Here is a 17,617-nt window from a genome sequence, read left to right as displayed (position 1 = left end):
ATGTAACTTTACACACGCCTAGAGGACACTACAAAACTACTCCTCACGGAGTTTAATTCCAATCGGTTGAAAACTTCCACGTTTTTGAACCGTTTAAAAATTTGTCCGCTAAGTTTTGATCGTTAGTGTACATATCGCAGCAACATGAGAACAGCATCCGATGGTTCGATTGCCATTTGCACACTCGCAGAAGTAACGCTTAATTCCAGAGCATCCTATTGCATTTGGTGTGTAGTCTACATAACATTTATATATTTTCTTGCTGACGTGCCGTGATTGCACTTGGAATTGAGTAATGTTATTGTCTGCTTTTCAATAATTTAAATTAATTTGGTTGCCACTATTTATGAGTTCTGCGAGATAAGACACTGCTTGTGAAAATTGGTATGAACCGGTAAAAAATATTCGCAAATCACGTTCTGTTATTTCGGGGAAATCAAGCAAATCTCCAAATGTTATTTTTTGAAACGGAGTCTTCTGTCTATTCCACCGATGTGTCTCGGCTTCCACTCTCAAGGTATTGTCTTTTTCTTTTTGTTCCGAAATTCTTGAAATGAATTCTTCTGAAAGTTCGAAAAAAGTAAAAAAATTACGCCCAGTACATGAAAAAGTGGAGGACTTAAAGAGTAATCATAGAAAAATAGAAGATCCCCCTAAAAAAATTCAAGAAAGTAGAAAAAGAAGACCAGGCAAGGTCAAGGTTTTGATGAATAAGAATTATTTTAAAATGTAAAATAATGAAAATGTACTCATATTGTCAGAGTTTGAAACTGACAAATTATCTGAAAGCTTGCGAGAGGAAAGGTATTGGCGCGGATGAATGACCTTAGAAATATTTTAAAACCCAATACAATGAAAGTGTACTCATAATATTATCAGAGTTTTAAATTGACAAATTATGTAAAAGTCTGCGAGAGAGAAAGTATGGGTATTGATGATCTGAGAATGCTTGCCTGGCCACGCCAAGCATTTGACTTCCAGGCCACGGACATCTAGGCAAATGTCTAAACAGTCTCAGTTTGTGGTTGATACACTATTTAGCTTCTTCATTTCACCGCCAAAGTGCGGAGCAGTCAGTTTACATGAGTTGTCATTAGGGTCTGAACGTCTGCACTGTTGAACACAGCATTTTACCTGCGCATAGTTGAAAAGCACCGAATTTTTCATTGTGTTATACAGTGTCGCCTTTGCACTTTGCTGGAAAGCACCTTCATGTACTGGCAGTTCATTTCGATTCTACTTCTTTTTCTACTTTCTTCAATTTTTTTAGGGGGATCTTCTATTTTTCTATGATTACTCTTTAAATCCTCCACTTTTTCATGTACTTGGCGTAATTTTTTTACGTTTTTGAAGTTTTTTATGGGGATCTCACTTCTTTTTACAAAGATAATTTGTATAGTGAATGACTCCAAATAATAGAAAACGGGAGATCAGTTTGAATCCGTTAAGGTTTCAAAAGTACGCGGAACGCATTGCAGGAAGTCTCATTGCAAGAAATTTATTAAAGAAAAAATGTAATCACTTTATCAGTAACATTTAAATGCGACAAGACTTTCTGTCATGTGTACTTTTGAAAAATTAAAGGATTAAGTTTGACCTCTCTTTTTCTATATTATTGTAATACAATAAATTATGTGTTACAAGTAGTGGATCTGTGTTCATTTTCTTATTATTTAAATTTCATGCAATAAAACTTTCTGCCATGCATTGTGTGTACTTTTGAAAATTCTAAGGACTGAAACTGATATTGCAATACGATAAATTGTGCGTTACAAATAGTGGATTTCTTTTTTCATTTCTCGCTTCACCTTTAACATTTAAATTTCTTGCAGTGAAACATCCTGCCATGCGTTCTGTATACTTTTGGAAACTTAAAGGACTGAAGCTGGTCTCTTTCTTATATCTGGCTTCAGACACATTATGTATATTGCAGACTCTACGCTTAATATAATAAAAGACAAATGTATTTTTATTTTAAGCTCTACATTAATTTGCAAGTAAAATAAGGTTTGTATGTGTTATTTACAAATAAAATTAATGTCATATGAATAATGCACAATTTATTATATTACAATACCAGATTCAGTCCCTTATGTTTTCAAAAGCACACAGAACGCAAGGCAGAAAGTCTTGTAACAAACTTTAATGTTAAAAATGAACTATGAAATGAAAAAAGAGGTCTACACTATTTTTAACCCACAATTTATTATATTATAATACCAGTTTCAGTCTTTTAAGTTTTCAAAAGTATGCAAAATGCATGTCAGAAAGTCTGGTTGCAAGAAACCAAATGTCACAAATCCAAACTGATAGTTACAGGTTAGAAATGAACGAGTGGCACGAGTGACAGCCATATTACAATTCCGACCGACGAGCCTTGCTGACTGATTTCGAGAGTCGACGAATCGACGAACGGCCTTAGCTCCTATTGGCTAAGTGTTAATGAAAAATTCCTTGTCAAAGGAAAAGAAAAATGCTGACGTTTTGACACATTCATGATATAATATTACGATATCTCTGTCGTTCGAGGACCGATTTTATTGATTTTGGTTTTATTCGAAGCTTATGTGCGATTTACATCAGAAAAATGCCTTTAGATTTAGAAAATACAGCAAGCGTGACGAGATATTAATGACAGAAGTTTCGGGTTAGGTTGGAATCGCGTTTTTTGGAGTAAAAGGTACGCGGTAGCGCTAGCGCCAGGCATATACGGGGAAGGTATTTTTTCATGTACTTGGCGTCGAAACGCTACCACGCCTCTAGAAATCACTATGTAAACGCTTCCCAAACATATTTTGTAAAAAACAGGCTATTCGGAAGAATGACCGTACTGTCGGAAGCAACTTATACATATGAATTTATACATATACAGGGTGTCCCAAAAGTCGGGGAGGAGCCGGAAATGGAGGGTAGCTGAGACGATTCTGAACAACAATTTCCTTTGCAAAAATGTCGAATAGGGCTTCGTTTTTGAATTATTAACGAAAAACACTGACCAATCACAGCGCCCGAGGAGCGCGCGCTCAGAGCATAGGCGTAAGCCAGGACGCCCGAGATAGCGAACAAGCGAGCCGGTAAAACAGCACGCGATTTATAATGAAAATTTTAAGCAAATATAACTTTTTTTTTATATTAAACGTTACTGATCAAGATAAGAGGTATCGAAATCTGTACATTTAATGAAGAAATTACATGTTTCCTAGCTTCAAATACGTAATCGTTAAAAAATTTCAATGACAATTTATCATAATAATTTTGAATCTAACTTTAACATGAGAATCGTAAAATGTACAACTTACATGTTATAAATATTAAAATAAAAAATAATAACGTCTTCTCGAATTAACAGTTCTGTGGTAAGTGCCGTGCGATTCAACACGGTCCTCTTTCCAGAAGGCCAAGTCTTCCCCACTCCGTGGGCAGATCTTTCTAGAACATTTATTCTAATGTTTAATATAATATGGCATATCACCAATCATAGCAATGCAACGTCAGGTTACTTGCCCTATTCATGCGTTACCGATGGTAACGTATCGGTCATTGAATATTTGTTTTGGAGCCACCGACAATTTGCCGCCACTCGGCCCGCTCAGCTGTCTCCACCTTTCGAAAACCGGTCATTGTCCGAAACAACGGCAGATCAGCTGTCTCCGAAAAATCAATATATCGACCGATCGCTAACATACATGCATAAGAAAATGGGTGAAAATATGTAAATGTTTGAAAATTAAGATGAAGGGGACTCTAAACTTTGCATTAATGCGTAAAAGATCTGAAGGATAGAAATATTTATCGAGAAAGTGGATAAAAAAAATTGGCCAATACAAAATGAAGCATTTCATGTACTACAACGTAAAAATACCAGTAATAAAAATGCCTGAAATTAACCCTTAAATGCCCGAAGTTTCAAATTTGATACCGAACTTTTAAATCGAATTGTACACTTGCAATTGGTTTGTTTTTAATATTTGGCTGTATGTATGTTACCATTGCATAATGTTCTTTTGAACAAAACTTGAAAAAATAAACGTCAGGTGTCAAAATTGTTCAAATCATAACTACATTTATATTTTTTTACATTTAATTTGGAAAATCAGGCTTCTAAGGGTTATCATGTGAAGGCAGAATTAAAATTAGACTCACCCGCTTAAAATTTTCATTATAAATCGGACGTTTCATGTGCTACATCCTCACACTGGTATTAACGCGTGCTGTTTTACCGGCCCGCTTGTTCGCTAGCTCGAGCGTCCTGGCTTACGCCTATGCTCTGAGCGCGCGCTCCTCGGGCGCTGGGATTGGTCAGTGTTTTTCGTTAATAATTCAAAAACGAAGCCCTATTCGACATTTTTGCAAAGGAAATTGTTGTTCAGAATCGTCTCAGCTACCCCCCATTTCCGGCTCCTCCCCGACCTTTGGGACACCCTGTATATGTATAAATTCAGCCGCCTAGAATATCAATATATCGCCTATTCACCAATTAGATAATAAAAAGGCGTTAAAGCAGTTCTGTTGTTTAAGTGTAACTTTTGTATAGTGGTATACGTCATATATTCTAACATTGATATATTTACAAATTTACTATTTACCAAATATTAAATTTCATTCTAATTAATTTGATTTTACTTATATTAAAGTTTGTATTTTGATAAATATGTTAATGTACTAATTATTTCAGTTGTTTTGAGAATCGGCTCCACCGAAGCTGTTCGCCTTATTTTTAAAAGTAGGAAAAAATTTAATCATTCATGCATTTCAATTATTAACAAGTCGAAATTCAATGTTCTACACAACCTAAGGAAAAAAGATGTACATATGATAGTGGGTATATATAAGTATACATAATCAATTAAGATTAATATCAAATAATAATACTGCACTCTTGACAGGTTGTTTTCAACAAAATAAGAAATTTAATTTATTCGCATAATTACCCAGATAGCACCGGACATCCTATGGACGTCCATTTTATGTCCAGCTTACGTCCAATCATACGACGTCCGTTGTCGGACGTCCTTAGGACGTAAATTTTGAACGTCCCAGGGACGCCCGCCCGGAATGTCGTACGAACGTCCATGGGACCTAAATTTTGTACGTCCCAGGGATGTCCGCTCTGAACTTTCTAGATTTAGGGAAAAATACTTTTTTTTTAAACAAAATTAATATTATTTATTAATATTATTTATAATATAATATTTATTCAATATGTAGAACAGAATATTTTTTCAGAATATAAAATACACTATTTACAATTGTAAATTAATATTAATTAATTAATTAATATTATTATCCCAGATAGCACCGGACGTCCCATGGACGTACATAAGACGTTCCTGTTCCTGTGCTATCTGGGTATACAGTCGTTATTTAATATTCGCAACAGAATATTTTTTTCCGTAGATAAAACACATATTTATCTAATATTCGCAACAGAATATATGTTTGAACATGTAAAACAAAATGTTTATTCAATATTAGGAATACAATATTTTTTGTACATATGAGATGTGATATGTATGTAATATTTGGAACTATTCAGAATTACCTAATAAATTAATTCTTCTAACTTTTAAAAAAAAAGTTCAAGTCATTTAGACCAATTTCAAAAGAAGGAATTGTGTTTTAAAAAGTGTCCGAATATTAATGCGAGTCACTATATAAGCCTAAAATATGAGTCGGGTTACCAAAGGCGTTTATGGGTAAGCGAGGAAGCAGGTTGCCCCATTCGTTCGCCTACCTTCGCAGGGGTCGGACGTGTTATCTGTGCGCTCCGCTACCGATCCGTGAAGTGCCGCTAACGGTGACAGCCTACGTGACTTTTGTGACACGCTAGTGAATCTTCGTCGATTTGTATAAATTACAGTGCTTTAATAATAATTAACCAAACACAAACAATTGAGACAGTGTTCAAAGAATTAGGGGATGCATCCCCTACAAGTGTAGCACAACAAGGCGTAACCAAAACCGTGAATAAAGAGAAAAGTGCTCACCCGTCACATATCTTCACGACGGACAAAAACGTTATAGAAACAGACGACATCATTCTCTCGTCTCTCACGAGAGAATATATCAAGTCCAAATCAAATGTGAAGAAGCTAAACCCCGCGTCAAGGTTGATCACCCGCAAGGTTCCGGCGTTGCCGGAAATCGCCAAAATGAAGGCGAAACCCAAGGATAAAGTGCCAAGCGACAACAAGCCGTCCTATAAATAACACCATCAGCGAGCTCTCCAAACAGCTCGCTGAAGAAAGAAACATCAGGGAGGCGAAGGAAACAGCCGAACGGAGGCTACAGGAGACAAAGGCGCCCCTGGGAAAACCAGCGACATCACCCAGCGTGCTGGAGGACGTCGCCATGTTGGACGCGACGGCTGAGGAAAACGACGACTGGAGCAAAGTCCTAACAAAGAGGAAGACCGCCCAAACCAGCGCAACTGGAAACAAAGGCAAGAGGATCGCCACCCCTTCGACCAGCCAGCAAGTAGAATCCATCGCCCAGCCAACTGTACCGAAGAAGAAGCCGAGGTTCACCGACGAGATAACGGTACCCTTGACAGATTACACAAAAATCTCACGACTCCCACCAATAACTGTTTATCATCGCAACAATTACGAAAGATTTTTAGACAAAAAAAATAAACAACTCCAAACATACAGTCCACGTAAATTCAATCGATCACTTCAAAACTGCGTGCGCAGCCTTAAAACAAAACAACATAGAATTCTTTACATATACACCAAAACAGGAAAGACATTTAACCATCCTCTTGAAAAACCTGGAAGGAGACTACGATTCAGAAGTAGTACTCGCCGAGCTCAAGAAACACTATATTAATAATGTAAATTTCGCGTCCGTGAGTAAATTCAAAACACAAAAATCTATTAGGGAAGGCAAAAACCTCCCAATATACCTGCTTCAATTATCGCCAAATAGTAAATTCGAAAACGGTTCAACAAATTAGAGTCGTTCTTCACTCCCTCGAGAAATTAATTAAAAAAGACCGCATCCAATGCAAGAGATGCCAACGGATAGGACACGTTGCACTTAACTGCAATCTGAACTACAGATGCGTTAAGTGTAACATTCAACACAACCCGGGAGAGTGTTCTTTTCCGGTAGCAGGCACTAGCGCAGAAGATGACGCGGAAATGCGTCCCTTCTGCGTAAACTGCAAAAACTTCGGACACCCTGCGTCGTACAGAGGTTGCCCGAAGTTGAAGGAACTGAAACAGAAAATAGAAGAGAAAAAAAACACAAATTAGATTAGAAAAAGAAAGGAAACACCAATTAGCAAATAAATTTATTAAACCGAACATCTCATTCAGCGCGATAGTAGAGAATAAGATCAAGACAACGATCCTCAAAACACCACCAACAGAAACACGGACGTAACAACAACCTCCCAAAACGTTCCCAACACACCTGTTCCTAGAGAAGATAAAGAACATTATCTCCTCATCCATAAATACACACATTGCTCGTATCGCGGAAAACGTACGAGCAAACGCGAATAAAATCAACATAATAACAGAAGCATTAGGTATTGAACTCTAAACTCCACAAATGGCCAAGACACAACACACCCCACAAAACAAAAGAAGCTTTGCTTTATTAAAAATAATTCAGATCAATGTCAATTCCATCATCACTAACAAGAGAAGAGTCACTCTCCTGGGCACACTCACATAACACAACCCGGACATAGTTTTATTATCGGAAACAAAATTAAACCACACACACACAGAATAAACTTCAGAGACTATCACATACTCCGCACAGATAGACCGCGTTCTAAACAAGTTGGCGGCACAGGCATAATCATCCGAAAAAACATCTCGTTTAGACGCATCCAACCAAACTGTTTAAAAAATAGCATCAGTTTCGAGTCCACAATAATAGAACTTAAATTACAGAATAACTAGAGTTAAAGAAATTATTTGAAATCCTTGAATTACATAGATCAAATCACCATTACCTTCTAACCGGCGACTTGAACGCGAAACACACCTCCTGGGGTAATACCTTGAACAACGCAAGAGGCGTATCGCTCAACAAATGGTATTCCGAAAGTAGAATCAAATATAGAACCTCCTTACTCAAAACTGCAGTCCCATCATTCCCAAAAAGCGGAGCGTACCTCGATCTCTGCCTCGCGGACGAAAGAATTAAATTCCACAATGTACCTGCTCCAAAAGCCCTAGACACTTTTACATACGACAGCGATCATAGAGCATCTTTAATGAACATCTCAATTCAGACATTAGACACACTGGAACTAGACGAACCTTCGACGACAATAAAACACAATTTTAACAAAGCCGTCTGGGCAAAATATCGTGACTTCCTAATAGTAAATGACGACACAGATATTACAAACAACAGAAACTTAACGAAAAACGAAATTGACGCACACTTAGACAAGCTGAACGACAATGTATCTCAAGCAATAGACTTTGCAGTACCGCGAATAAACAACGACTTCAACTCTACAGACAGATACCATAATCCTAAAATTAAAAACCTCCGGAGGCACAAGAGCCGTCTGCTCACATGCCTAAATAACCTATCAAGAATCTAAAACTACACCACAGCAAACGACCCACTTATACAAGCACTCAAAGAGGCTCTAAAGACAGTTAGATATGAAATTAAAAAAGCTTTTCAAGAATCAGTCAGGACCTTTTGGAAGAATAAAATCACCAACATTTCTCAACGTAAATCGAAAGAACTTTTCCCATCTATCAATAGTATATTTCGTCCTAAAGAAAAAAACTCCATCGAGGATCTCAAAATACCAACATCCAATAGAAACATTTTCCATAGAGCCAATGTTACAGTCGACAATTTACAAACTGACGCACACGGCAACGTACTCGTCACAGACTCTCAAGAGAAATTAAACATATTAGGCGCGCATTTCGAATCGATCCACACTCAAAATTTGGAGATGGGAAAAGAACAACTATCAAATATTATTAAACGGAAAATCGAGTCACTTCAACAAGAAATAGATCAAGACAGTCTGGACAATAGAACATTATGTACATTCACGGACACGAACACAGCAGGCAATCCCGATCCAGAAGCCATCCCAGCCATATACTTTACATCCTTCGTCAAATTAAAAACTACATTTAAACGCCTTAACAGTAAAAAATCGTCTAGCTTCGACGGCATCCCAAATATTGCTTTAAAAAACCTACCGTTCCGCTATATTTTTTACTACGCGATCCTTTTTAATAACTGTTTAAACTTAGCCTACTTCCCAACCGCTTGGAAAACTGCAAAACTTATCATAATTAAGAAAAAGGGCAAGGACGGTAACGATCCGTCAAGTTATCGTCCCATCAGCCTGCTCTCTAACATCAGCAAATTATTCGAGACGTGCATAAATAATTCTCTGAACGCCTTTTGCAATACCAAGAATATTATCCCAGAGACTCAATTCGGATTTACATTCAAACATTCCACCGTCCACGTTATATCAAAGTTCACCTCCGATATATGCTAGGCCCGTAACTCAGACGAATGCGTAGGCGCGATCTTCATTGACCTTGAGAAAGCATTCGACACAGTTTGGTTGGATGGTCTATTCTTCAAACTTCTCAAAAAAGAATTTCCCAAACATCTCGTTAAAATGTTATGGTGTATGCTACGCGGTAAAAACTTTTTTGTTACAGACGGTGAATTTATTTCCAGCAAACGCTTCTACATCTACAACGGACTTCAACAGGGCACCGTCAACTCTCCATTGCTCTTCAATATATTTATAAGCGACCTGCTGCAAATGTACACTACCGGACAAGCAAACCGGAACGATTTTTCAAATGCTCATAACTATGAGAGTTTTTAACCGATTTCGGTGAAACTTCGTGAGGAATAGTCTTCAAGTGTCTTCTGGGTGTGTGCAAAGTTGCATTGGCGAGGGTTGATCTGAAGGGGTTAATTCAACCCCCTAAAGAGGAGGGTGTAAAAAAGGCGCTCCTACTGGCCAAGCGGTAGATCGATTATCGACCGCGAAAGCCACGAAACGAGCGCGGTACGATCGTGTGAGAAACGCCTAAGCAGGGAAAGTGGGAGAATGGCAGATTGCCTACCCGCCAGACGCTTCTACATGCCGACTCCGTCCGGCCCTCTTACTAGTCTTTCAAATCTGCTCCGATTTGACAACGAAAGCGTGATTGAGAAAATCTGAATTTTTGGGGACCTGTTAATAAAGCATTCGCGCATCCGATACCGTGAACGGCGTTGACGTGGGGTTACTCGTTCACCCTGCAGATGGGCCTGAATTTTGGGGTGGGTTTTCCCAAAAAAACGACATTTTCGAATTTTATTCCCATTCACGCGGGAAAGACATCAAAACTGTGTCGCCCCGATGTCCAGGACTGTTGGACATGTAATCCACCCAATGAAACAACGTTCCAACCCTTACACTTGGGGGTGGACCATCCCTACCTCACCCCCCTCCACCCTTCAGCTCCGGGGGCAGTTTTCGAAACGGGACCTTTTCGGCATTCATCCTTAACGTGTCGAGAACAAACATGGTGAATTGCATCGCACTCCGTGTGTGGAAGTGCTCCCTTACGAAGGAGATTGAAAATTTGCGAGCTGTTCCACTCTCCCAAGGGGTGTCTATGTGGTGCACGGTATGAGTGATAGCATTTTCTGGATCAGAGAAATCTAGAAAATGCATTGAGCCCAAAATCGAGACCGTCGTCCAAAAATTGTGGATTTTAGAGGGGGTGGGAGATTGTGGGGGGTGGGTTTGTCCGAGAGGGATTTCAAGGGGTGCATTTTGTAGAGGGCATGAAGGAGAGTCACACCAAAGGTTTTTCTGAATTTTTCAACCCCTTTCGTTATCCCTGGCTTGTTTCAAAGAGGCGTTTTTTTACACCCTCCCCTTTAGGGGGGGGGGGTGAATTAAGCCTTTCACATCAACCCTCGCCAATGCAACTTTGCACATACCGAGAAGACACTTGAAGACTATTCCTCACAAAGTTTCACCGAAATCGGTTGAAAACTCTCATAGTTATGAGCATTTGAAAAATCGTTCCGGTTTGCTTGTCCGGTAGTGTATGACCTGAATAGCGACAACGTCAAATCAGCAATAGTATTCGCGGACGACCTCTTGATTTACTCGCGTCACAATAAACCTTCGGTCATACAGCTCGAACTACAGAACACCTTCGGGAAAATTCAAAATTACTTTCACACATGGAAATTAAAAATTAACATCAATAAATGCGAAACTATTCTCTTTAGACGGTACATCTCTAAAATCTCCGACGCGAACTCAGACGTACGCAGACACGGTACGAAATTTCACTTACACGACAGCAATGACCGCAACCGCAAGTTACCCCATAAAGACATCGTTCGCTATTTAGGCATACATTTGGACTTTAAACTGAACTACAACCAACACGTACAAATACAGATAGACAAAGCTCAGAATGCATTCTTCTCTCATAAACGCCTCTTTTACTCAAAGGATCTTGACAAATCCGTCAAGGTCTTTTGCTATAAATCTTTAATTCGGCCCATCTTAACCTATGGTTGGCCCATTTGGTTTAACGTCAGCGCGAGTACCATGGAAAAGCTAAGACTTTTCGAGAGAAAATGCCTCAGAGCTTGCCTAGGGACATACAGAACACCGAAGTCTAATTACACCAAAATGATCAGCAATTACAAACTGTACGAAAACGCGAAAATTATTAGAATAGATTTGTTCGTGCTCAAATTAATCCGAAATCACTGGTTCAACGCGCGTAGAATTAAACTCAATAGTCTAATTTACGGTCCAACATATCCGAATCCGCTATATCATGACAAGACGCGACTGACAGGATACACACCACCGGAATCATTTCTATATCTAGATAGCGCAGGATACATTCAAAACAACGGCAACATTCCAATCATATATCATATTAACCGAAAAACCTATGACAAAAAACTCTTATACGACGTAAATACACAATTTGACGACCCCGACATACGTTTCAACTACAGACTATCGACGATAGACTTGAACGACAAACACAGACACAACACGGACAAGTACTAGTGGTTACAGTTCAGTCAAACATAACCAGATCACACCAGTCACACCTATGTATTATACACACACAACACACAATGTAACACGCAACGTTTAAATTTAAGTAGCTTTAACGACATCAGCTACTCCGTAGTTACAATTAAGTTAGATAGCAATAATTAAATTAATAATTCATATTGACACAGACAGTATCTACTGTCTTATTTGCTTATTAATAACTATTGCGTCCTCCTCGGTAGTATAGTGGTCGGTATCCCTTCCTTCCAATTTCAACGTATGTATAGTTTTTTCCTCGTGCCGTTTTCTATACATAATCCCAACCCAACTATATTTAAGAAATTCTTCTTTATGTAATATTGACGTAGCATTAAGTGCAGTAACTCATAGATCTAGGGTTAAGACTACGCGTGCTCTGCGCTGAGCCATTAGTCTAGTTTGTATATATTTAATTTAACCATTTGTACGTTTAGGTTTATTATATCATTTGTATATATATTTATAATTGTTCAGGCGCAATAAACGTATGTTTTCAAAAAAAAAAGGAAGCAGGTTGGGTTGTAGGTCAAAAATCGTGAGTTCGAATCCCGCCAGAGGTAAATAAAAATTGAAAGATTTGTTCGTCGTTTTCATGGAATCCAGTTACAAGAAATAAATACAGTTAACTAAAATCTACAAACAAATAAAAGAAAATATATAAAATTAAAATTTCATTTTTTTTTAAATCTCAATTTTCAAAATTTATTCAACATTGTCCAAATATTCAATACACACATCTTCTAAACATAAATTTCATTTTAACGTTCATTTCGATTGTTCGAAAAATGTTTTGGGAATGTCCACACCGAATGTCCCAGGGACATACAGAGAACGTACACAAAACGTTCTGGGAATGTCCACATCGGACGTCCCAAGGACGTATATAGAATGTCCACGCCGGACGTCCCAGGGACATCCTACGATGTAACTGGGACGTTCACAGGACGTTTAGGGGACGTTCGGACGTTATCTGGACGTCCCGAACGTCCAGTACCGGACGTCTTATGGACGTACATAAGACTCTTATGGACGTCTTATGGACGTACATAAGACGTCCCTTTGCTATCTGGATATTGGCAGAAGATACAATACAATTAGTTCCATCATGTGACTTACTTTTGCAAGTTAGACAATTACAAATTAGATTTCACCTAATGTATGTAGGTAGGAGGTGAAAGTTAATTAAATTTAATAAGCCTAAATATTTGATCTGTCTTTAGATGATAATAAAAAGAATAAAAATTGAATACATGGTGATTTGTGATTTTCATGCGTTTTAATCGCTAGATTTTTTTTTTTTTTTATTAAAAATTTAACGTCGCATCAACATCTTAGGTTATTAGCGATTACACTGAATACTATTACATTTTGTTTATTAAGTTACTATTCTTTAGAAATTTAATGAGATTATCTAAGTTAGCTGGTTCGAAGTTTTCTCTTAATGTCGGTCTAATTTTGTTTAGTTCGCGGTATCTTCTGTATTTAGAACAATGGAGCAAAATGTGTTCGACTGAGATTATTGTGTTACAATCAGTACAGGTGGGTACTGGTTCCTTTGACAATCGGTACGAATGGGTGATTTTTGTGTGTCCAATTCTGAGCCTCGATATTATTACTTGTTCTGATCTTGATCGCTAGATTTTTGTACACAATAAATAGCTAAAATTTTATTTATATACCCATACGGCCCCTTTCGTTGCAAATATATATTATATACGTAATAATGTTGGATTTACATGACATTTTATCACGTATGAAATGTAACGTGTTAAATACGTAAATAATGGAATATGTTTAGTATTATGTAAGGGGATATATATATACAGGGTGTCCCAAAAATGTTGTAACACCTTGAAAGGGGTGGTTCGGGAGGTGATTTGAAACAACTTTTTCCTTTGTAAAAATGTCGGATGGGGCTTCGTTAAGGAGATATTAACAGAAAACCCCGACCAATCAGAGCGTGCGTATACCGTTGGAGCGGCCGCGATAGCGAAGGCTACGAGCTAAGCGACCGCGCTCGTACGCGAACAAGTGACTCGACGTGCATTGAAGGACATTGACGCGGCCGCTTAACTCGTAGCCTTCGCTACCACGGCCGCTCCAACGGTATACGCGCACTCTGATTGGTCAGTGTTTCCCATTAATATCTCCTCAACGAAGCCTCGGACAACTTTTTCGCTAAGGAAAAAGTTGTTTCAAATCGCCTCCCGAATCTCCCCTTTCAAGGTGTTACAACATTTTTGGGACACCCTGTATATATAATATATATGTGGCGGCATCGGCGACGAGCTGACGCCACGTTTCCGGCTTATATTTATAATAATTATGTTTAGTTTTAAATGTTACGTCTGGAAGAGTGAATGGAGGTGCGCGTTGCGTGACAAGCGTTGAGTGAATGTTTAGATTATTGGTTCGAACGTCGAGCGGATGTTTATATAATTGGGTCGAATGTTCCTTTGGGTGAATGCATTTATTTAAACAGAGTGCAAGCGTTGTGAGAATGAAGGAAGAATGTTTGCGATGATTGGGGGAACGAATGATGAGTCTGTAAGCTAGTCTAGTAAGAGAAGCCACGGAGTACGGACGCGATCGTTCCATTAAAAAGTCTTAAAAAGCACATGAGTCTTACTTATTTTCCCGTCAGCCACTACAGTGGTGACCCCGACGTGATCGCGACGTTATAGTGAAGTGATCGTGTAATAAAAAACATTTGGTGATAAAAACGCAGTTTTAAGTGACAGTTTAAGTGACAGTTACGAAATAGTGATGCCTGACGGGAACAGTGATGTTTTCTTCAGCCCTCAGCCAGGACCAAGCCAACAACACGGCTCAAATCCTTTTGAGATGCCGAATATAGACCGCGTAGGAATACGCGCCACGACATTCTGGCCTGGCAATCCAATCCTCTGGTTTCACTAGCTGGAAGTACAATTTGTACTCAACGGAGTAAGATCAGACTCGACAAAATTTTATTATGTCACATCATTGCTGGACATTAAATATTTGCAAGAGGTAGAAAACATTATAAGGAATCCTCCTGCAAATGGAAAATATGACAAGATAAAAGAAGAACTAATTCGGAGGCTGTCAAGATCGGAAGAGCAGCGAATACAGCAACTCCTGGAACATGAAGAGATAGGTGACAGAACACCTTCGCAATTTCTGTGGCATCTGCGTAATTTGACCGGAGACATTAAGATGCTAGACAATTTTTTGCGCACCCTTTGGATGAACCGCCTTCCGACGTCGATGCGAACCATCCTCGCAACGCAAATGGACACCTCGTTGAACAATATGGCAGAATTAGCTGACAAGGTAAACGAGATCACGCCTATTAGCAGATGTGCAGTCATCAACACTGTGCACTCAAATGGCACGACTAACGCAGCAAGTCGCGGAGCTGTCGCAGAAAAACGCCACGACGCAGCATCACGGAAGGCCTACTTTTCGCGGACGAAGAAGATGGCATCGTTACAGCCGCAGCCCGAGCAACAGTCGGAACAGCAGCCGCAGCCCCAGTCCCGGCCCTTCACAACCAGGAGTGTGTTGGTATCACCGAAGATTTCGAGAGCGTGCTACTAAGTGTACCATCCCCTGCACGTATCAGCAGCACCAGAGAAACGATGCCGATCGACCTTAGATGCGGCCGAAGTAGTCGATCCTGCAACGAGCCGCCTATTCGTCACCGATAAGGACAGTAAGATTGAATTTTTAATTGATACTGGTGCCGACATTAGTGTTTATCCGCGTAAATTAGTAAGAGGTCAACCTCCTAAAAGTACGTACACTTTATATGCCGCGAACGATTCAGCCATCTCTACGTATGGAGATATCGTTTTATACCTAAATTTAGGATTGCGGCGCATAATTAAGTGGAACTTTATAATCGCGGACATAACAAAACCGATAATTGGTGCGGACATGCTTAGGTACTACGGCGTGTTGGTAGATTTAAGAAATAGACGATTGATCGACAGTGTGACAAATTTAGTTTCACGAGGAAAACTGGGAATTGCCGATTTAAATTCAGTCAAAACAGTTGTCGGTGACTCTCCATACCATAAAGTCCTCGCAGAATTTATTGAAATTACCATTCCGACGAGTAAGAATTTAGGCGCGAAACATAATATTACACATCATATAAAAACGACTAAAGGACCTTCGGTATTTGCAAAACCACGTAGATTAGCTCCAGACAAATTAAAAATAGTCAAAGAAGAATTTGAGAACCTTTTGTCAGAAGGCATTATTAGATCGTCGAAAAACCCATGGGCGTCGCCCCTTCATTTAGTACCGAAGAAGGATAGAGGTTGGAGACCGTGCGGGGATTACCGAGCACTAAACGCACGAACAATACCGGATCGCTACCATTTACCGCACATTGAAGATTTTTCTAGTATGTTACACGGCAAAACCATTTTCTCCAAAATTGACCTAGTTAAAGCGTATCACCAAATTCCAATAGAGCCATCAGATATAGAAAAAACCGCAGTAACTACATCTTTTGGTCTGTTTGAGTACGTTAAAATGCCATTTGGTTTGATGAATGCGGCTCAAACATTCCAAAGATTTATCAATGAAGTTTTGCTTGGTCTAGATTTTTGTTATGCATATTTAGACGATATCCTAATAGCCTCACATAACGAAGAAGAACATTTGAAACATATTCGGAAACTTTTTAGTAGATTACAAAAATATGGTATAATAATTAATCCAGCTAAATGTGAATTCGGTAAAAACTCCATAGACTTTTTAGGATATACGTTGATTCAAAAGGTACTGCTCCAAATTCTGATAAAGTCGATGTCATTAAAAATTTTCCTAAACCTAAAGATTTAAAAGAACTTCGACGTTTTTTTGGAATGTTCAATTTTTATCGCCGTTTCGTGCCAAATGCAGCAAAATTACAAGTCCCATTGAACGACTTGTTAAAAGGTACACCTACTCGTGGTAATCCTTGCATTGTCTGGTCGAAGGAAGCCGAATTTGCTTTTACCCAGGTAAAAGAATCACTTGCCGAAGCAACCCTCCTCGCGCACCCGGTACCTGGCGCTAAATTAGGCCTTACCGTCGATGCGTCTGATTTTGCAATCGGAGCGGCACTTCACCAGTTGGTAGACGATACCTGGCAGCCCCTATCTTTCTTTACCAAAATCCTCTCATCAGCACAGAGAAAATATAGCGCTTATGATAGAGAGTTATTAGCAGCCTAGACCGCGGTCCGACATTTTAGACATAACCTAGAAGGTCACACATTTACCATTTACACGGATCATAAACCTCTGGTATACGCTTTTAAACAGCGGCCAGAGCGATCCACTCCCCGACAGTTTAGATATTTAGATTTTATTGGGCAATTCACCACTGACATACAGCACATATCAGGAAAAGAAAATGTTGTTGCGGACGCATTGTCCAGAATAGAGGAAATTAACAAACCCATGGATCTTTTGGAAATGGCTCAGTCTCAACAGGCAGATGAAGAGCTTCAAAGTCTCTTGCTGTCTGAGACTGCCCTTCAAT

General features: G+C 39.1%; 1 protein-coding gene across 1 annotated transcript in view; it reads right to left on the bottom strand.

Annotated features, from left to right (window-relative positions):
• LOC128882725 (uncharacterized) overlaps positions 1-17,617 on the bottom strand; it is an 85,773-nt gene that overhangs the window by 17,943 nt on the left and 50,213 nt on the right.

Source organism: Hylaeus volcanicus, unplaced genomic scaffold (assembly GCF_026283585.1).
Source record: "Hylaeus volcanicus isolate JK05 unplaced genomic scaffold, UHH_iyHylVolc1.0_haploid 12158, whole genome shotgun sequence".
Lineage (NCBI taxonomy): Eukaryota > Metazoa > Arthropoda > Insecta > Hymenoptera > Colletidae > Hylaeus > Hylaeus volcanicus.
Note: the sequence above shows the minus strand (reverse complement) of the source record. Positions and strands in the feature narration are given on the sequence as shown.